Source organism: Euprymna scolopes, chromosome 7, assembly GCF_053919585.1.
Source record: "Euprymna scolopes isolate OS-2025 chromosome 7, ASM5391958v1, whole genome shotgun sequence".
In the NCBI taxonomy this organism is placed as follows: Eukaryota; Metazoa; Mollusca; class Cephalopoda; order Sepiida; family Sepiolidae; genus Euprymna; species Euprymna scolopes.
In genome coordinates this window covers 13491220-13503727 of record NC_136488.1, presented here as the reverse complement: position 1 = coordinate 13503727, position 12508 = coordinate 13491220, and the positions used below count along the sequence as shown (strand labels likewise).

The window sequence follows — 12508 nt, the reverse complement described above, 5'->3', positions numbered from 1 at the left end:
AACTGAGAAGAAGCAAAATAGAACGGTTAAAAAGAAGGAATGTTCATTTTTAATCGTATAATATCATAAAGATCTGATATATACATAATAAAGATAGAAGTATTAGAACTAAAATGCATGTGGTCGTCGTGGCCGACCGGTTAAGGCGATGGACTAGAAATCCATTGGGGTTTCCCCGCACAGGTTCGAATCCTATCGGTGATGTTTCTTTTGTATTTTATTCATGGTCAGGGAAAAGTGTAAATGGATTCAATCGAAACACAGGTAAACATTAGATCATTCTCAACTGAGAAGAAGCAAAATAGAACGGTAAGAAAGAAGGAATGCTCATTTTTAATCGTATAATATCATAAAGATCTGATATATACATAATAAAGATAGAAGTACAAGAACTAACATGCATGTCGTCGTAATGGCCGAGCGGTTAAGGCGATGGACTAGAAATCCATTGGTGTCTCCCCGCATAGGTTCGAATCCTATCGGCGACGTTGCTTTTGGATTTTATTCATGGTCAGGGAAAAGTGTAAATGGATTCAATCGAAACACAGGTAAACATTAGATCATTCTCAACTGAGAAGAAGCAAAATAGAACGGTAAAAAAGAACAAATGTTCATTTTTAATCGTATAATATCATAATGATCTGATTGATACATAATAAAGATAGAAGTATGAGAACTAAAATGCATGTTGTCGTGGCCGAGCGGTTAAGGCGATGGACTGGAAATCCATTGGGGTCTCCCCGCATAGGTTCGAATGCTATCGGCGACGTTGTTTTTGGATTTTATTCATGGTCAGGGAAAAGTGTAAATGGATTCAATCGAAACACAGGTAAACATTAGATCATTCTCAACTAAGAAGAACAAAAACAGAACGGTTGGACAGGAGGAATTGTAATTTTTAATCGTGTAATATCATATAGATCTGATTGATACATAATAAAGATAGAAGTATGAGATCTAAAATGCATGTGGTCGTCGTGGCCGAGCGGTTAAGGCGATGGACTAGAAATCCATTGGGGTCTCCCCGCATAGGTTCGAATCCTATCGGCGACGTTGCTTTTGGATTTTATTCATGGTCAGGGAAAAGTGTAAATGGATTCAAGCGAAACACAGGAAAACATTAGATTATTCTCAACTAAGAAGAACAAAAACAGAACGGTTGGACAGGAGGAATTGTAATTTTTAATCGTATAATATCATATAGATCTGATATATACATAATAAAGATAGAAGTATGAGAACTAAAATGCATGTGGTCGTCGTGGCCGAGCGGTTAAGGCGATGAACTTGAAATCCATTGGGGTCTCCCCATATAGGTTTTAATCCTATCGGCGACGTTGCTTTTGGATTTTATTCATGGTCAGGGAAAAGTGTAAATGGATTCAATCGAAACACAGGTAAACATTAGATCATTCTCAACTGAGAAGAAGCAAAATAGAACGGTTAAAAAGAAGGAATGTTCATTTTTAATCGTATAATATCATAAAGATCTGATTGATACATAATAAAGATAGAAGTATGAGAACTAAAATGCATGTGGTCGTCGTGGCCGAGCGGTTAAGGCGATGGACTAGAAATCCATTTGGGTCTCCCCACATAGGTTCGAATCCTATCGGCGACGTTGCTTTTGGATTTTATTCATGGTCAGGGAAAAGTGTAAATTGATTCAATCGAAACACAGGAAAACATTAGATTATTCTCAACTAAGAAGAACAAAAACAGAACGGTTGGACAGGAGGCATTGTAATTTTTAATCGTATAATATCATATAGATCTGATTGATACATAATAAAGATAGAAGTATGAGAACTAAAATGCATGTGGTCGTCGTGGCCGAGCGGTTAAGGCGATAGACTAGAAATCCATTGGGGTCTCCCCGCATAGGTCCGAATCCTATCGGCGACGTTGCTTTTGGATTTTATTCATGGTCTGGGAAAAGTGTAAATGGATTCAATCGAAACGCAGGTAAAAATTAGATCATCCTCAACTGAGAAGAAGCCAAAATAGAATGGTTAAAAAGAAAGAATGTTCATTTTTGATCGTATAATATCATAAAGATCTGATTGATACATAATAAAGATAGAAGTATGAGAACTAAAATGCATGTGGTCGTCGTGGCCGAGCGGTTAAGGCGATGGACTAGAAATCAATTGGGGTCTCCCCGCATAGGTTCGAATCCTATCGGCGACGTTGCTTTTGGATTTTATTCATGGTCAGGGAAAAGTGTAAATGGATTCAATCGAAACACAGGTAAACATTAGATTATTCTCAACTAAGAAGAACAAAAACAGAACGGTTGGACAGTAGGAATTGTAATTTTTAATCGTATAATATCATAAAGATCTGATTGATACATAATAAAGATAGAAGTATTAGAACTAAAATGCATGTGGTCGTCGTGGCCGAGCGGTTAAGGCGATGGACTAGAAATCCATTGGGGTCTCCCCGCATAGGTTCGACTCCTATCGGCGACGTTGCTTTTGGATTTTATTCATGGTCAGGGAAAAGTGTAAATGGATTCAATCGAAACACAGGTAAACATTAGATCATTCTCAACTGAGAAGAAGCAAAATAGAACGGTTAAAAAGAAGGAATGTTTATTTTTAATCGTATAATATCATAAAGATCTGATTGATACATAATAAAGATAGAAGTATGAGAACTAAAATGCATGTGGTCGTCGTGGCCGAGCAGTTAAGGCGATGGACTAAAAATCAATTGGGGTCTCCCCGCATAGGTTCGAATCCTATCGGCGACGTTGCTTTTGGATTGTATTCATGGTCAGGGAAAAGTGTAAATGGATTCAATCGAAACACAGGAAAACATTAGATTATTCTCAACTAAGAAGAACAAAAACAGAACGGTTGGACATGAGGAATTGTAATTTTTAATCGTATAATATCATAAAGATCTGATTGATACATTATAAAGATAGAAGTATGAGAACTAAAATGCATGTGGTCGTCGTGGCCGAGCGGTTAAGGAGATGGACTAGAAATCCATTGGGGTCTCCCCGCATAGGTTCGAATCCTATCGGCGACGTTGCTTTTGGATTTTATTCATGGTCAGGGAAAAGTGTAAATGGATTCAATCGAAACACAGGAAAACATTAGATTATTCTCAACTAAGAAGAACAAAAACAGAACGGTTGGACAGGAGGAATTGTAATTTTTAATCGTATAATATCATACAGATCTGATTGATACATAATAAAGATAGAAGTATTAGAACTACAATGCATGTGGTCGTCGTGGCCGAGCGGTGAAGGCGATGGACTAGAAATCAATTGGGGTCTCCCCGCATAGGTTCGAATCCTGTCGGCGACGTTGCTTTTGGATTTTATTCATGGTCAGGGAAAAGTGTAAATGGATTCAATCGAAACACAGGTAAACATTAGATCATTCTCAACTGAGAAGAAGCAAAATAGAACGGTTAAAAGAAGGAATGTTCATTTTTAATCGTATATTATCATAAAGATCTTATATATACATATTAAAGATAGAAGTATGAGAACTAAAATGTATGTGGGCGGTCGTGGCCGAGCGGTTAAGGCGAGGGACTAGAAATCAATTGGGGTCTCCCCGCATAGGTTCGAATCCTTTCGGCGACGTTGCTTTTGGATTGTATTCATGGTCAGGAAAAAGTGTAAATGGATTCAATCGAAACACAGGTAAACATTAGATCATTCTAAACTAAGAAGAAGCAAAATGGAACCGTTTAAAAGAATGAATGTTCATTTTTAATCGTATAATATCATAAAGATCTGATTGATACATAATAAAGATAGAAGTATGAGAACTACAATGCATGTGGTCGTCGTGGCCGAGCGGTTAAGGCGGTGGACTAGAAATCCATTGGAGTCTCCCCGCATAGGTTCGAATCCTATCGGCGACGTTGCTTTTGGATTTTATTCATGGTCAGGAAAAAGTGTAAATTGATTCAATCGAAACACAGGAAAACATTAGATTATTCTCAACTAAGAAGAACAAAAACAGAACGGTTGGACAGTAGGAATTGTAATTTTTAATCGTATATTATCATAAAGATTTGATTGATACATAATAAAGATAGAAGTATGAGAACTAAAATGCATGTGGTCGTCGTGGCCGAGCGGTTAAGGAGATGGACTATAAATCCATTGGGGTCTCCCCGCATATGTTCGAATCCTTTCGGCGACGTTGCTTTTGGATTTTATTCATGGTTAGGGAAAAGTGTAAATGGATTCAATCGAAACACAGGAAAACATAAGATTATTCTCAACTAAGAAGAACAAAAACAGAACGGTTGGACAGTAGGAATTGTAATTTTTAATCGTATAATATCATAAAGATCTGATTGATACATAATAAAGATAGAAGTATTAGAACTAAAATGCATGTGGTCGTCGTGGCCGAGCGGTTAAGGCGATGGACTAGAAATCCATTGGGGTCTCCCCGCATAGGTTCGAATCCTATCGGCGACGTTGCTTTTGGATTTTATTCATGGTCAGGGAAAAGTGTACATGGATTCAATCCAAACACAGGTAAACATTAGATCATTCTCAACTGAGAAGAAGCAAAATAGAACGGTTAAAAAGAAGGAATGTTCATTTTTAATCGTATAATATCATAAAGATCTGATTGATACATAATAAAGATAGAAGTATGAGAACTAAAATGCATGTGGGCGGTCGTGGCCGAGCGGTTAAGGCGAGGGACTAGAAATCCATTGGGGTCTCCCCGCATATGTTCGAATCCTTTCGGCGACGTTGCTTTTGGATTGTATTCATTGTCAGGAAAAAGTGTAAATGGATTCAATCGAAACACAGGTAAACATTAGATCATTCTAAACTTAGAAGAAGCAAAATGGAACCGTTTAAAAGAATGAATGTTCATTTTTAATCGTATAATATCATAAAGATCTGATTGATACATAATAAAGATAGAAGTATGAGAACTAAAATGCATGTGGTCGTCGTGGCCGAGCGGTTAAGGAGATGGACTAGAAATCCATTGGGGTCTCCCCGCATAGGTTCGAATCCTATCGGCGACGTTGTTTTGGATTTTATTCATGGTCAGGGAAAAGTGTAAATGGATTCAATCGAAACACAGGAAAACATTAGATTATTCTCAACTAAGAAGAACAAAAACAGAACGGTTGGACAGGAGGAATTGTAATTTTTAATCGTATAATATCATACAGATCTGATTGATACATAATAAAGATAGAAGTATTAGAACTACAATGCATGTGGTCGTCGTGGCCGAGCGGTGAAGGCGATGGACTAGAAATCAATTGGGGTCTCCCCGCATAGGTTCGAATCCTGTCGGCGACGTTGCTTTTGGATTTTATTCATGGTCAGGGAAAAGTGTAAATGGATTCAATCGAAACACAGGTAAACATTAGATCATTCTCAACTGAGAAGAAGCAAAATAGAACGGTTAAAAGAAGGAATGTTCATTTATAATCGATTATTATCATAAAGATCTGATATATACATATTAAAGATAGAAGTATGAGAACTAAAATGCATGTGGGCGGTCGGGGCCGAGCGGTTAAGGCGAGGGACTAGAAATCCATTGGGGTCTCCCCGCATATGTTCGAATCCTTTCGGCGACGTTGCTTTTGGATTGTATTCATGGTCAGGAAAAAGTGTAAATGGATTCAATCGAAACACAGGTAAACATTAGATCAGTCTAAACTAAGAAGAAGCAAAATGGAACCGTTTAAAAGAATGAATGTTCATTTTTAATCGTATAATATCATAAAGATCTGATTGATACATAATAAAGATAGAAGTATGAGAACTACAATGCATGTGGTCGTCGTTGCCGAGCGGTTAAGGCGGTGGACTAGAAATCCATTGGGGTCTCCCCGCATAGGTTCGAATCCTATCGGCGACGTTGCTTTTGGATTTTATTCATGGTCAGGAAAAAGTGTAAATTGATTCAATCGAAACACAGGAAAACATTAGATTATTCTCAACTAAGAAGAACAAAAACAGAACGGTTGGACAGTAGGAATTGTAATTTGTAATCGTATAATATCATAAAGATCTGATTGATACATAATAAAGATAGAAGTATTAGAACTAAAATGCATGTGGTCGTCGTGGCCGAGCGGTTAAGGCGATGGACTAGAAATCCATTGGGGTCTCCCCGCATAGGTTCGAATCCTATCGGCGACGTTGCTTTTGGATTTTATTCATGGTCAGGGAAAAGTGTACATGGATTCAATCGAAACACAGGTAAACATTAGATCATTCTCAACTGAGAAGAAGCAAAATAGAACGGTTAAAAAGAAGGAATGTTTATTTTTAATCGTATATTATCATAAAGATTTGATTGATACATAATAAAGATAGAAGTATGAGAACTAAAATGCATGTGGTCGTCGTGGCCGAGCGGTTAAGGAGATGGACTATAAATCCATTGGGGTCTCCCCGCATATGTTCGAATCCTTTCGGCGACGTTGCTTTTGGATTTTATTCATGGTCAGGGAAAACTGTAAATGGATTCAATTGAAACACAGGAAAACATAAGATTATTCTCAACTAAGAAGAACAAAAACAGAACGGTTGGACAGTAGGAATTGTAATTTTTAATCGTATAATATCATAAAGATCTGATTGATACATAATAAAGATAGAAGTATTAGAACTAAAATGCATGTGGTCGTCGTGGCCGAGCGGTTAAGGCGATGGACTAGAAATCCATTGGGGTCTCCCCGCATAGGTTCGAATCCTATCGGCGACGTTGCTTTTGGATTTTATTCATGGTCAGGGAAAAGTGTACATGGATTCAATCGAAACACAGGTAAACATTAGATCATTCTCAACTGAGAAGAAGCAAAATAGAACGGTTAAAAAGAAGGAATGTTCATTTTTAATCGTATAATATCATAAAGATCTGATATATACATAATAAAGATAGAAGTATTAGAACTAAAATGCATGTGGGCGGTCGTGGCCGAGCGGTTAAGGCGAGGGACTAGAAATCCATTGGGGTCTCCCCGCATATGTTCGAATCCTTTCGGCGACGTTGCTTTTGGATTGTATTCATGGTCAGGAAAAAGTGTAAATGGATTCAATCGAAACACAGGTAAACATTAGATCATTCTCAACTGAGAAGAAGCAAAATAGAACGGTTAAAAAGAACGAATGTTCATTTTTAATCGAATAATATCATACAGATCTTATTGATACATAATAAAGATGGAAGTATGAGAACTAAAATGCATGTGGTCGTCGTGGCCGAGCGGTTAAGGCGATGGACTAGAAATCCATTGGGGTCTGCCCGCATAGGTTCGAATCCTATCGACGACGTTGCTTTTGGATTTTATTCATGGTCAGGGAAAAGTGTAAATGGATTCAATCGAAACACAGGTAAACATTAGATCATTCTAAACTTAGAAGAAGCAAAATGGAACCGTTTAAAAGAATGAATGTTCATTTTTAATCGTATAATATCATAAAGATCTGATTGATACATAATAAAGATAGAAGTATGAGAACTAAAGTGCATGTGGTCGTCGTGGCCGAGCGGTTAAGGCGATGGACTAGAAATCTATTGGGGTCTCCCCGCATAGGTTCGAATCCTATCGACGACGTTGCTGTTGGATTTTATTCATGGTCAGGAAAAAGTGTAAATGGATTCAATCGAAAAACAGGTAAACATTAGATCATTCTCAACTGAGAAGAAGCAAAATAGAACGGTTAAAAAGAAGGAATGTTCATTTTTAATCGTATAATATCATAAAGATCTGATATATACATAATAAAGATAGAAGTATGAGAACTAAAATGCATGTGGGCGGTCGTGGCCGAGCGGTTAAGGCGAGGGACTAGAAATCCATTGGGGTCTCCCCGCATATGTTCGAATCCTTTCGGCGACGTTGCTTTTGGATTGTATTCATGGTCAGGAAAAAGTGTAAATGGATTCAATCGAAACACAGGTAAACATTAGATCATTCTCAACTGAGAAGAAGCAAAATAGAACGGTTAAAAAGAACGAATGTTCATTTTTAATCGAATAATATCATACAGATCTGATTGATACATAATAAAGATGGAAGTATGAGAACAAAAATGCATGTGGTCGTCGTGGCCGAGCGGTTAAGGCGATGGACTAGAAATCCATTGGGGTCTGCCCGCATAGGTTCGAATGCTATCGGCGACGTTGCTTTTGGATTTTATTCATGGTCAGGGAAAAGTGTAAATGGATTCAATCGAAACACAGGAAAACATTAGAATATTCTCAACTAAGAAGAACAAAAACAGAACGGTTGGACAGTAGGAATTGTAATTTTTAATCGTATAATATCATAAAGATCTGATTGATACATAATAAAGATAGAAGTATGAGAACTAAAATGCATGTGGTCGTCGTGGCCGAGCGGTTAAGGCGATGGACTAGAAATCCATTTGGGTCTCCCCGCATAGGTTCGAATCCTATCGGCGACGTTGCTTTTGGATTTTATTCATGGTCAGGGAAAAGTGTAAATGGATTCAATCGAAACACAGGTAAACATTAGATCATTCTCAACTGAGAAGAAGCAAAATAGAACGGTTAAAAGAAGGAATGTTCATTTTTAATCGTATATTATCATAAAGATCTGATATATACAACATAAAGATAGAAGTATGAGAACTAAAATGCATGTGGGCGGTCGTGGCCGAGCGGTTAAGGCGAGGGACTAGAAATCAATTGGGGTCTCCCCGCATATGTTCGAATCCTTTCGGCGACGTTGCTTTTGGATTGTATTCATTGTCAGGAAAAAGTGTAAATGGATTCAATCGAAACACAGGTAAACATTAGATCATTCTAAACTTAGAAGAAGCAAAATGGAACCGTTTAAAAGAATGAATGTTCATTTTTAATCGTATAATATCATAAAGATCTGATTGATACATAATAAAGATAGAAGTATGAGAACTAAAGTGCATGTGGTCGTCGTGGCCGAGCGGTTAAGGCGATGGACTAGAAATCTATTGGGGTCTCCCCGCATAGGTTCGAATCCTATCGGCGACGTTGCTTTTGGATTTTATTCATGGTCAGGGAAAAGTGTACATGGATTCAATCGAAACACAGGTAAACATTAGATCATTCTCAACTGAGAAGAAGCAAAATAGAACGGTTAAAAAGAAGGAATGTTTATTTTTAATCGTATATTATCATAAAGATCTGATTGATACATAATAAAGATAGAAGTATGAGAACTAAAATGCATGTGGTCGTCGTGGCCGAGCGGTTAAGGAGATGGACTATAAATCCATTGGGGTCTCCCCGCATAGGTTCGAATCCTATCGGCGACGTTGCTTTTGGATTTTATTCATGGTCAGGGAAAAGTGTAAATGGATTCAATCGAAACACAGGAAAACATTAGATTATTCTCAACTAAGAAGAACAAAAACAGAACGGTTGTACAGGAGGAATTGTAATTTTTAATCGTATAATATCATACAGATCTGATTGATACATAATAAAGATAGAAGTATGAGAACTAAAGTGTATGTGGTCGTCGTGGCCGAGCGGTTAAGGCGATGGACTAGAAATCTATTGGGGTCTCCCAACATAGGTTCGAATCCTGTCGGCGACGTTGCTTTTGGATTTTATTCATGGTCAGGGAAAAGTGTAAATGGATTCAATCGAAACACAGGTAAACATTAGATCATTCTCAACTGAGAAGAAGCAAAATAGAACGGTTAAAAGAAGGAATGTTAATTTTTAATCGTATATTATCATAAAGATCTGATATATACATATTAAAGATGGAAGTATGAGAACTAAAATGCATGTGGGCGGTCGTGGCCGAGCGGTTAAGGCGAGGGACTAGAAATCCATTGGGGTCTCCCCGCATATGTTCGAATCCTTTCGGCGACGTTGCTTTTGGATTGTATTCATGGTCAGGAAAAAGTGTAAATGGATTCAATCGAAACACAGGTAAACATTAGATCAGTCTAAACTAAGAAGAAGCAAAATGGAACCGTTTAAAAGAATGAATGTTCATTTTTAATCGTATAATATCATAAAGATCTGATTGATACATAATAAAGATAGAAGTATGAGAACTACAATGCATGTGGTCGTCGTGGCCGAGCGGTTAAGGCGGTGGACTAGAAATCCATTGGGGTCTCCCCGCATAGGTTCGAATCCTATCGGCGACGTTGCTTTTGGATTTTATTAATGGTCAGGAAAAAGTGTAAATTGATTCAATCGAAACACAGGAAAACATTAGATTATTCTCAACTAAGAAGAACAAAAACAGAACGGTTGGACAGTAGGAATTGTAATTTTTAATCGTATAATATCATAAAGATCTGATTGATACATAATAAAGATAGAAGTATTAGAACTAAAATGCATGTGGTCGTCGTTGCCGAGCGGTTAAGGCGATGGACTAGAAATCCATTGGGGTCTCCCCGCATAGGTTCGAATCCTATCGGCGACGTTGCTTTTGGATTTTATTCATGGTCAGGGAAAAGTGTACATGGATTCAATCGAAACACAGGTAAACATTAGATCATTCTCAACTGAGAAGAAGCAAAATAGAACGGTTAAAAAGAAGGAATGTTTATTTTTAATCGTATATTATCATAAAGATTTGATTGATACATAATAAAGATAGAAGTATGAGAACTAAAATGCATGTGGTCGTCGTGGCCGAGCGGTTAAGGAGATGGACTATAAATCCATTGGGGTCTCCCCGCATATGTTCGAATCCTTTCGGCGACGTTGCTTTTGGATTTTATTCATGGTCAGGGAAAAGTGTAAATGGATTCAATCGAAACACAGGAAAACATAAGATTATTCTCAACTAAGAAGAACAAAAACAGAACGGTTGGACAGTAGGAATTGTAATTTTTAATCGTATAATATCATAAAGATCTGATTGATACATAATAAAGATAGAAGTATTAGAACTAAAATGCATGTGGTCGTCGTGGCCGAGCGGTTAAGGCGATGGACTAGAAATCCATTGGGGTCTCCCCGCATAGGTTCGAATCCTATCGGCGACGTTGCTTTTGGATTTTATTCATGGTCAGGGAAAAGTGTACATGGATTCAATCGAAACACAGGTAAACATTAGATCATTCTCAACTGAGAACAAGCAAAATAGAACGGTTAAAAAGAAGGAATGTTCATTTTTAATCGTATAATATCATAAAGATCTGATTGATACATAATAAAGATAGAAGTATGAGAACTAAAATGCATGTGGGCGGTCGTGGCCGAGCGGTTAAGGCGAGGGACTAGAAATCCATTGGGGTCTCCCCGCATATGTTCGAATCCTTTCGGCGACGTTGCTTTTGGATTGTATTCATTGTCAGGAAAAAGTGTAAATGGATTCAATCGAAACACAGGTAAACATTAGATCATTATAAACTTAGAAGAAGCAAAATAGAACCGTTTAAAAGAATGAATGTTCATTTTTAATCGTATAATATCATAAAGATCTGATTGATACATAATAAAGATAGAAGTATGAGAACTAAAGTGCATGTGGTCGTCGTGGCCGAGCGGTTAAGGCGATGGACTAGAAATCTATTGGGGTCTCCCCGCATAGGTTCGAATCCTATCGACGACGTTGCTGTTGGATTTTATTCATGGTCAGGAAAAAGTGTAAATGGATTCAATCGAAACACAGGTAAACATTAGATCATTCTCAACTGAGAAGAAGCAAAATAGAACGGTTAAAAAGAAGGAATGTTCATTTTTAATCGTATAATATCATAAAGATCTGATATATACATAATAAAGATAGAAGTATGAGAACTAAAATGCATGTGGGCGGTCGTGGCCGAGCGGTTAAGGCGAGGGACTAGAAATCCATTGGGGTCTCCCCGCATATGTTCGAATCCTTTCGGCGACGTTGCTTTTGGATTGTATTCATGGTCAGGAAAAAGTGTAAATGGATTCAATCGAAACACAGGTAAACATTAGATCATTCTCAACTGAGAAGAAGCAAAATAGAACGGTTAAAAAGAACGAATGTTCATTTTTTATCGAATAATATCATACAGATCTGATTGATACATAATAAAGATGGAAGTATGAGAACTAAAATGCATGTGGTCGTCGTGGCCGAGCGGTTAAGGCGATGGACTAGAAATCCATTGGGGTCTGCCCGCATAGGTTCGAATCCTATCGACGACGTTGCTTTTGGATTTTATTCATGGTCAGGGAAAAGTGTAAATGGATTCAATCGAAACACAGGTAAACATTAGATCATTCTAAACTTAGAAGAAGCAAAATGGAACCGTTTAAAAGAATGAATGTTCATTTTTAATCGTATAATATCATAAAGATCTGATTGATACATAATAAAGATAGAAGTATGAGAACTAAAGTGCATGTGGTCGTCGTGGCCGAGCGGTTAAGGCGATGGACTAGAAATCTATTGGGGTCTCCCCGCATAGGTTCGAATCCTATCGACGACGTTGCTTTTGGATTTTATTCATGGTCAGGAAAAAGTGTAAATGGATTCAATCGAAACACAGGTAAACATTAGATCATTCTCAACTGAGAAC

General features: G+C 37.6%; 35 non-coding genes across 35 annotated transcripts; all 35 read left to right on the top strand.

Annotated features, from left to right (window-relative positions):
• The first annotated feature begins 122 nt into the window (after positions 1-122).
• Trnas-aga (transfer RNA serine (anticodon AGA)) lies at positions 123-204 on the top strand. Its single transcript has one exon. It is a non-coding gene; the product is annotated as a tRNA-Ser (tRNA).
• Positions 205-403: 199 nt separating this feature from the next.
• Trnas-aga (transfer RNA serine (anticodon AGA)) lies at positions 404-488 on the top strand. The gene has a single exon. It is a non-coding gene; the product is annotated as a tRNA-Ser (tRNA).
• Positions 489-687: 199 nt separating this feature from the next.
• Positions 688-769, top strand: Trnas-gga (transfer RNA serine (anticodon GGA)). Its single transcript has one exon. It is a non-coding gene; the product is annotated as a tRNA-Ser (tRNA).
• Positions 770-971: 202 nt separating this feature from the next.
• Trnas-aga (transfer RNA serine (anticodon AGA)) lies at positions 972-1053 on the top strand. The gene has a single exon. It is a non-coding gene; the product is annotated as a tRNA-Ser (tRNA).
• A 202-nt stretch (positions 1054-1255) lies between these two features.
• Positions 1256-1337, top strand: Trnas-uga (transfer RNA serine (anticodon UGA)). The gene has a single exon. It is a non-coding gene; the product is annotated as a tRNA-Ser (tRNA).
• A 202-nt stretch (positions 1338-1539) lies between these two features.
• On the top strand, positions 1540-1621 carry Trnas-aga (transfer RNA serine (anticodon AGA)). Its single transcript has one exon. It is a non-coding gene; the product is annotated as a tRNA-Ser (tRNA).
• A 202-nt stretch (positions 1622-1823) lies between these two features.
• Positions 1824-1905, top strand: Trnas-aga (transfer RNA serine (anticodon AGA)). The gene has a single exon. It is a non-coding gene; the product is annotated as a tRNA-Ser (tRNA).
• Positions 1906-2108: 203 nt separating this feature from the next.
• Trnas-aga (transfer RNA serine (anticodon AGA)) lies at positions 2109-2190 on the top strand. Its single transcript has one exon. It is a non-coding gene; the product is annotated as a tRNA-Ser (tRNA).
• A 202-nt stretch (positions 2191-2392) lies between these two features.
• On the top strand, positions 2393-2474 carry Trnas-aga (transfer RNA serine (anticodon AGA)). The gene has a single exon. It is a non-coding gene; the product is annotated as a tRNA-Ser (tRNA).
• Positions 2475-2676: 202 nt separating this feature from the next.
• On the top strand, positions 2677-2758 carry Trnaf-aaa (transfer RNA phenylalanine (anticodon AAA)). Its single transcript has one exon. It is a non-coding gene; the product is annotated as a tRNA-Phe (tRNA).
• Positions 2759-2960: 202 nt separating this feature from the next.
• Positions 2961-3042, top strand: Trnas-aga (transfer RNA serine (anticodon AGA)). Its single transcript has one exon. It is a non-coding gene; the product is annotated as a tRNA-Ser (tRNA).
• Positions 3043-3244: 202 nt separating this feature from the next.
• On the top strand, positions 3245-3326 carry Trnas-aga (transfer RNA serine (anticodon AGA)). The gene has a single exon. It is a non-coding gene; the product is annotated as a tRNA-Ser (tRNA).
• A 486-nt stretch (positions 3327-3812) lies between these two features.
• On the top strand, positions 3813-3894 carry Trnas-aga (transfer RNA serine (anticodon AGA)). The gene has a single exon. It is a non-coding gene; the product is annotated as a tRNA-Ser (tRNA).
• A 202-nt stretch (positions 3895-4096) lies between these two features.
• On the top strand, positions 4097-4178 carry Trnay-aua (transfer RNA tyrosine (anticodon AUA)). The gene has a single exon. It is a non-coding gene; the product is annotated as a tRNA-Tyr (tRNA).
• Positions 4179-4380: 202 nt separating this feature from the next.
• Positions 4381-4462, top strand: Trnas-aga (transfer RNA serine (anticodon AGA)). Its single transcript has one exon. It is a non-coding gene; the product is annotated as a tRNA-Ser (tRNA).
• Positions 4463-4949: 487 nt separating this feature from the next.
• On the top strand, positions 4950-5031 carry Trnas-aga (transfer RNA serine (anticodon AGA)). Its single transcript has one exon. It is a non-coding gene; the product is annotated as a tRNA-Ser (tRNA).
• A 201-nt stretch (positions 5032-5232) lies between these two features.
• Trnas-aga (transfer RNA serine (anticodon AGA)) lies at positions 5233-5314 on the top strand. Its single transcript has one exon. It is a non-coding gene; the product is annotated as a tRNA-Ser (tRNA).
• A 486-nt stretch (positions 5315-5800) lies between these two features.
• Positions 5801-5882, top strand: Trnas-aga (transfer RNA serine (anticodon AGA)). The gene has a single exon. It is a non-coding gene; the product is annotated as a tRNA-Ser (tRNA).
• A 202-nt stretch (positions 5883-6084) lies between these two features.
• On the top strand, positions 6085-6166 carry Trnas-aga (transfer RNA serine (anticodon AGA)). The gene has a single exon. It is a non-coding gene; the product is annotated as a tRNA-Ser (tRNA).
• Positions 6167-6368: 202 nt separating this feature from the next.
• On the top strand, positions 6369-6450 carry Trnay-aua (transfer RNA tyrosine (anticodon AUA)). Its single transcript has one exon. It is a non-coding gene; the product is annotated as a tRNA-Tyr (tRNA).
• Positions 6451-6652: 202 nt separating this feature from the next.
• Positions 6653-6734, top strand: Trnas-aga (transfer RNA serine (anticodon AGA)). Its single transcript has one exon. It is a non-coding gene; the product is annotated as a tRNA-Ser (tRNA).
• Positions 6735-7221: 487 nt separating this feature from the next.
• Positions 7222-7303, top strand: Trnas-aga (transfer RNA serine (anticodon AGA)). The gene has a single exon. It is a non-coding gene; the product is annotated as a tRNA-Ser (tRNA).
• A 202-nt stretch (positions 7304-7505) lies between these two features.
• Positions 7506-7587, top strand: Trnas-aga (transfer RNA serine (anticodon AGA)). Its single transcript has one exon. It is a non-coding gene; the product is annotated as a tRNA-Ser (tRNA).
• Positions 7588-8074: 487 nt separating this feature from the next.
• Positions 8075-8156, top strand: Trnas-aga (transfer RNA serine (anticodon AGA)). Its single transcript has one exon. It is a non-coding gene; the product is annotated as a tRNA-Ser (tRNA).
• A 202-nt stretch (positions 8157-8358) lies between these two features.
• Trnas-aga (transfer RNA serine (anticodon AGA)) lies at positions 8359-8440 on the top strand. Its single transcript has one exon. It is a non-coding gene; the product is annotated as a tRNA-Ser (tRNA).
• A 486-nt stretch (positions 8441-8926) lies between these two features.
• Trnas-aga (transfer RNA serine (anticodon AGA)) lies at positions 8927-9008 on the top strand. Its single transcript has one exon. It is a non-coding gene; the product is annotated as a tRNA-Ser (tRNA).
• A 202-nt stretch (positions 9009-9210) lies between these two features.
• Positions 9211-9292, top strand: Trnay-aua (transfer RNA tyrosine (anticodon AUA)). Its single transcript has one exon. It is a non-coding gene; the product is annotated as a tRNA-Tyr (tRNA).
• A 202-nt stretch (positions 9293-9494) lies between these two features.
• Trnas-aga (transfer RNA serine (anticodon AGA)) lies at positions 9495-9576 on the top strand. Its single transcript has one exon. It is a non-coding gene; the product is annotated as a tRNA-Ser (tRNA).
• Positions 9577-10062: 486 nt separating this feature from the next.
• Trnas-aga (transfer RNA serine (anticodon AGA)) lies at positions 10063-10144 on the top strand. Its single transcript has one exon. It is a non-coding gene; the product is annotated as a tRNA-Ser (tRNA).
• Positions 10145-10346: 202 nt separating this feature from the next.
• Positions 10347-10428, top strand: Trnas-aga (transfer RNA serine (anticodon AGA)). The gene has a single exon. It is a non-coding gene; the product is annotated as a tRNA-Ser (tRNA).
• A 202-nt stretch (positions 10429-10630) lies between these two features.
• Trnay-aua (transfer RNA tyrosine (anticodon AUA)) lies at positions 10631-10712 on the top strand. Its single transcript has one exon. It is a non-coding gene; the product is annotated as a tRNA-Tyr (tRNA).
• A 202-nt stretch (positions 10713-10914) lies between these two features.
• On the top strand, positions 10915-10996 carry Trnas-aga (transfer RNA serine (anticodon AGA)). Its single transcript has one exon. It is a non-coding gene; the product is annotated as a tRNA-Ser (tRNA).
• Positions 10997-11483: 487 nt separating this feature from the next.
• On the top strand, positions 11484-11565 carry Trnas-aga (transfer RNA serine (anticodon AGA)). The gene has a single exon. It is a non-coding gene; the product is annotated as a tRNA-Ser (tRNA).
• A 487-nt stretch (positions 11566-12052) lies between these two features.
• Trnas-aga (transfer RNA serine (anticodon AGA)) lies at positions 12053-12134 on the top strand. Its single transcript has one exon. It is a non-coding gene; the product is annotated as a tRNA-Ser (tRNA).
• A 202-nt stretch (positions 12135-12336) lies between these two features.
• Trnas-aga (transfer RNA serine (anticodon AGA)) lies at positions 12337-12418 on the top strand. The gene has a single exon. It is a non-coding gene; the product is annotated as a tRNA-Ser (tRNA).
• The last annotated feature ends 90 nt before the right edge of the window (positions 12419-12508 follow it).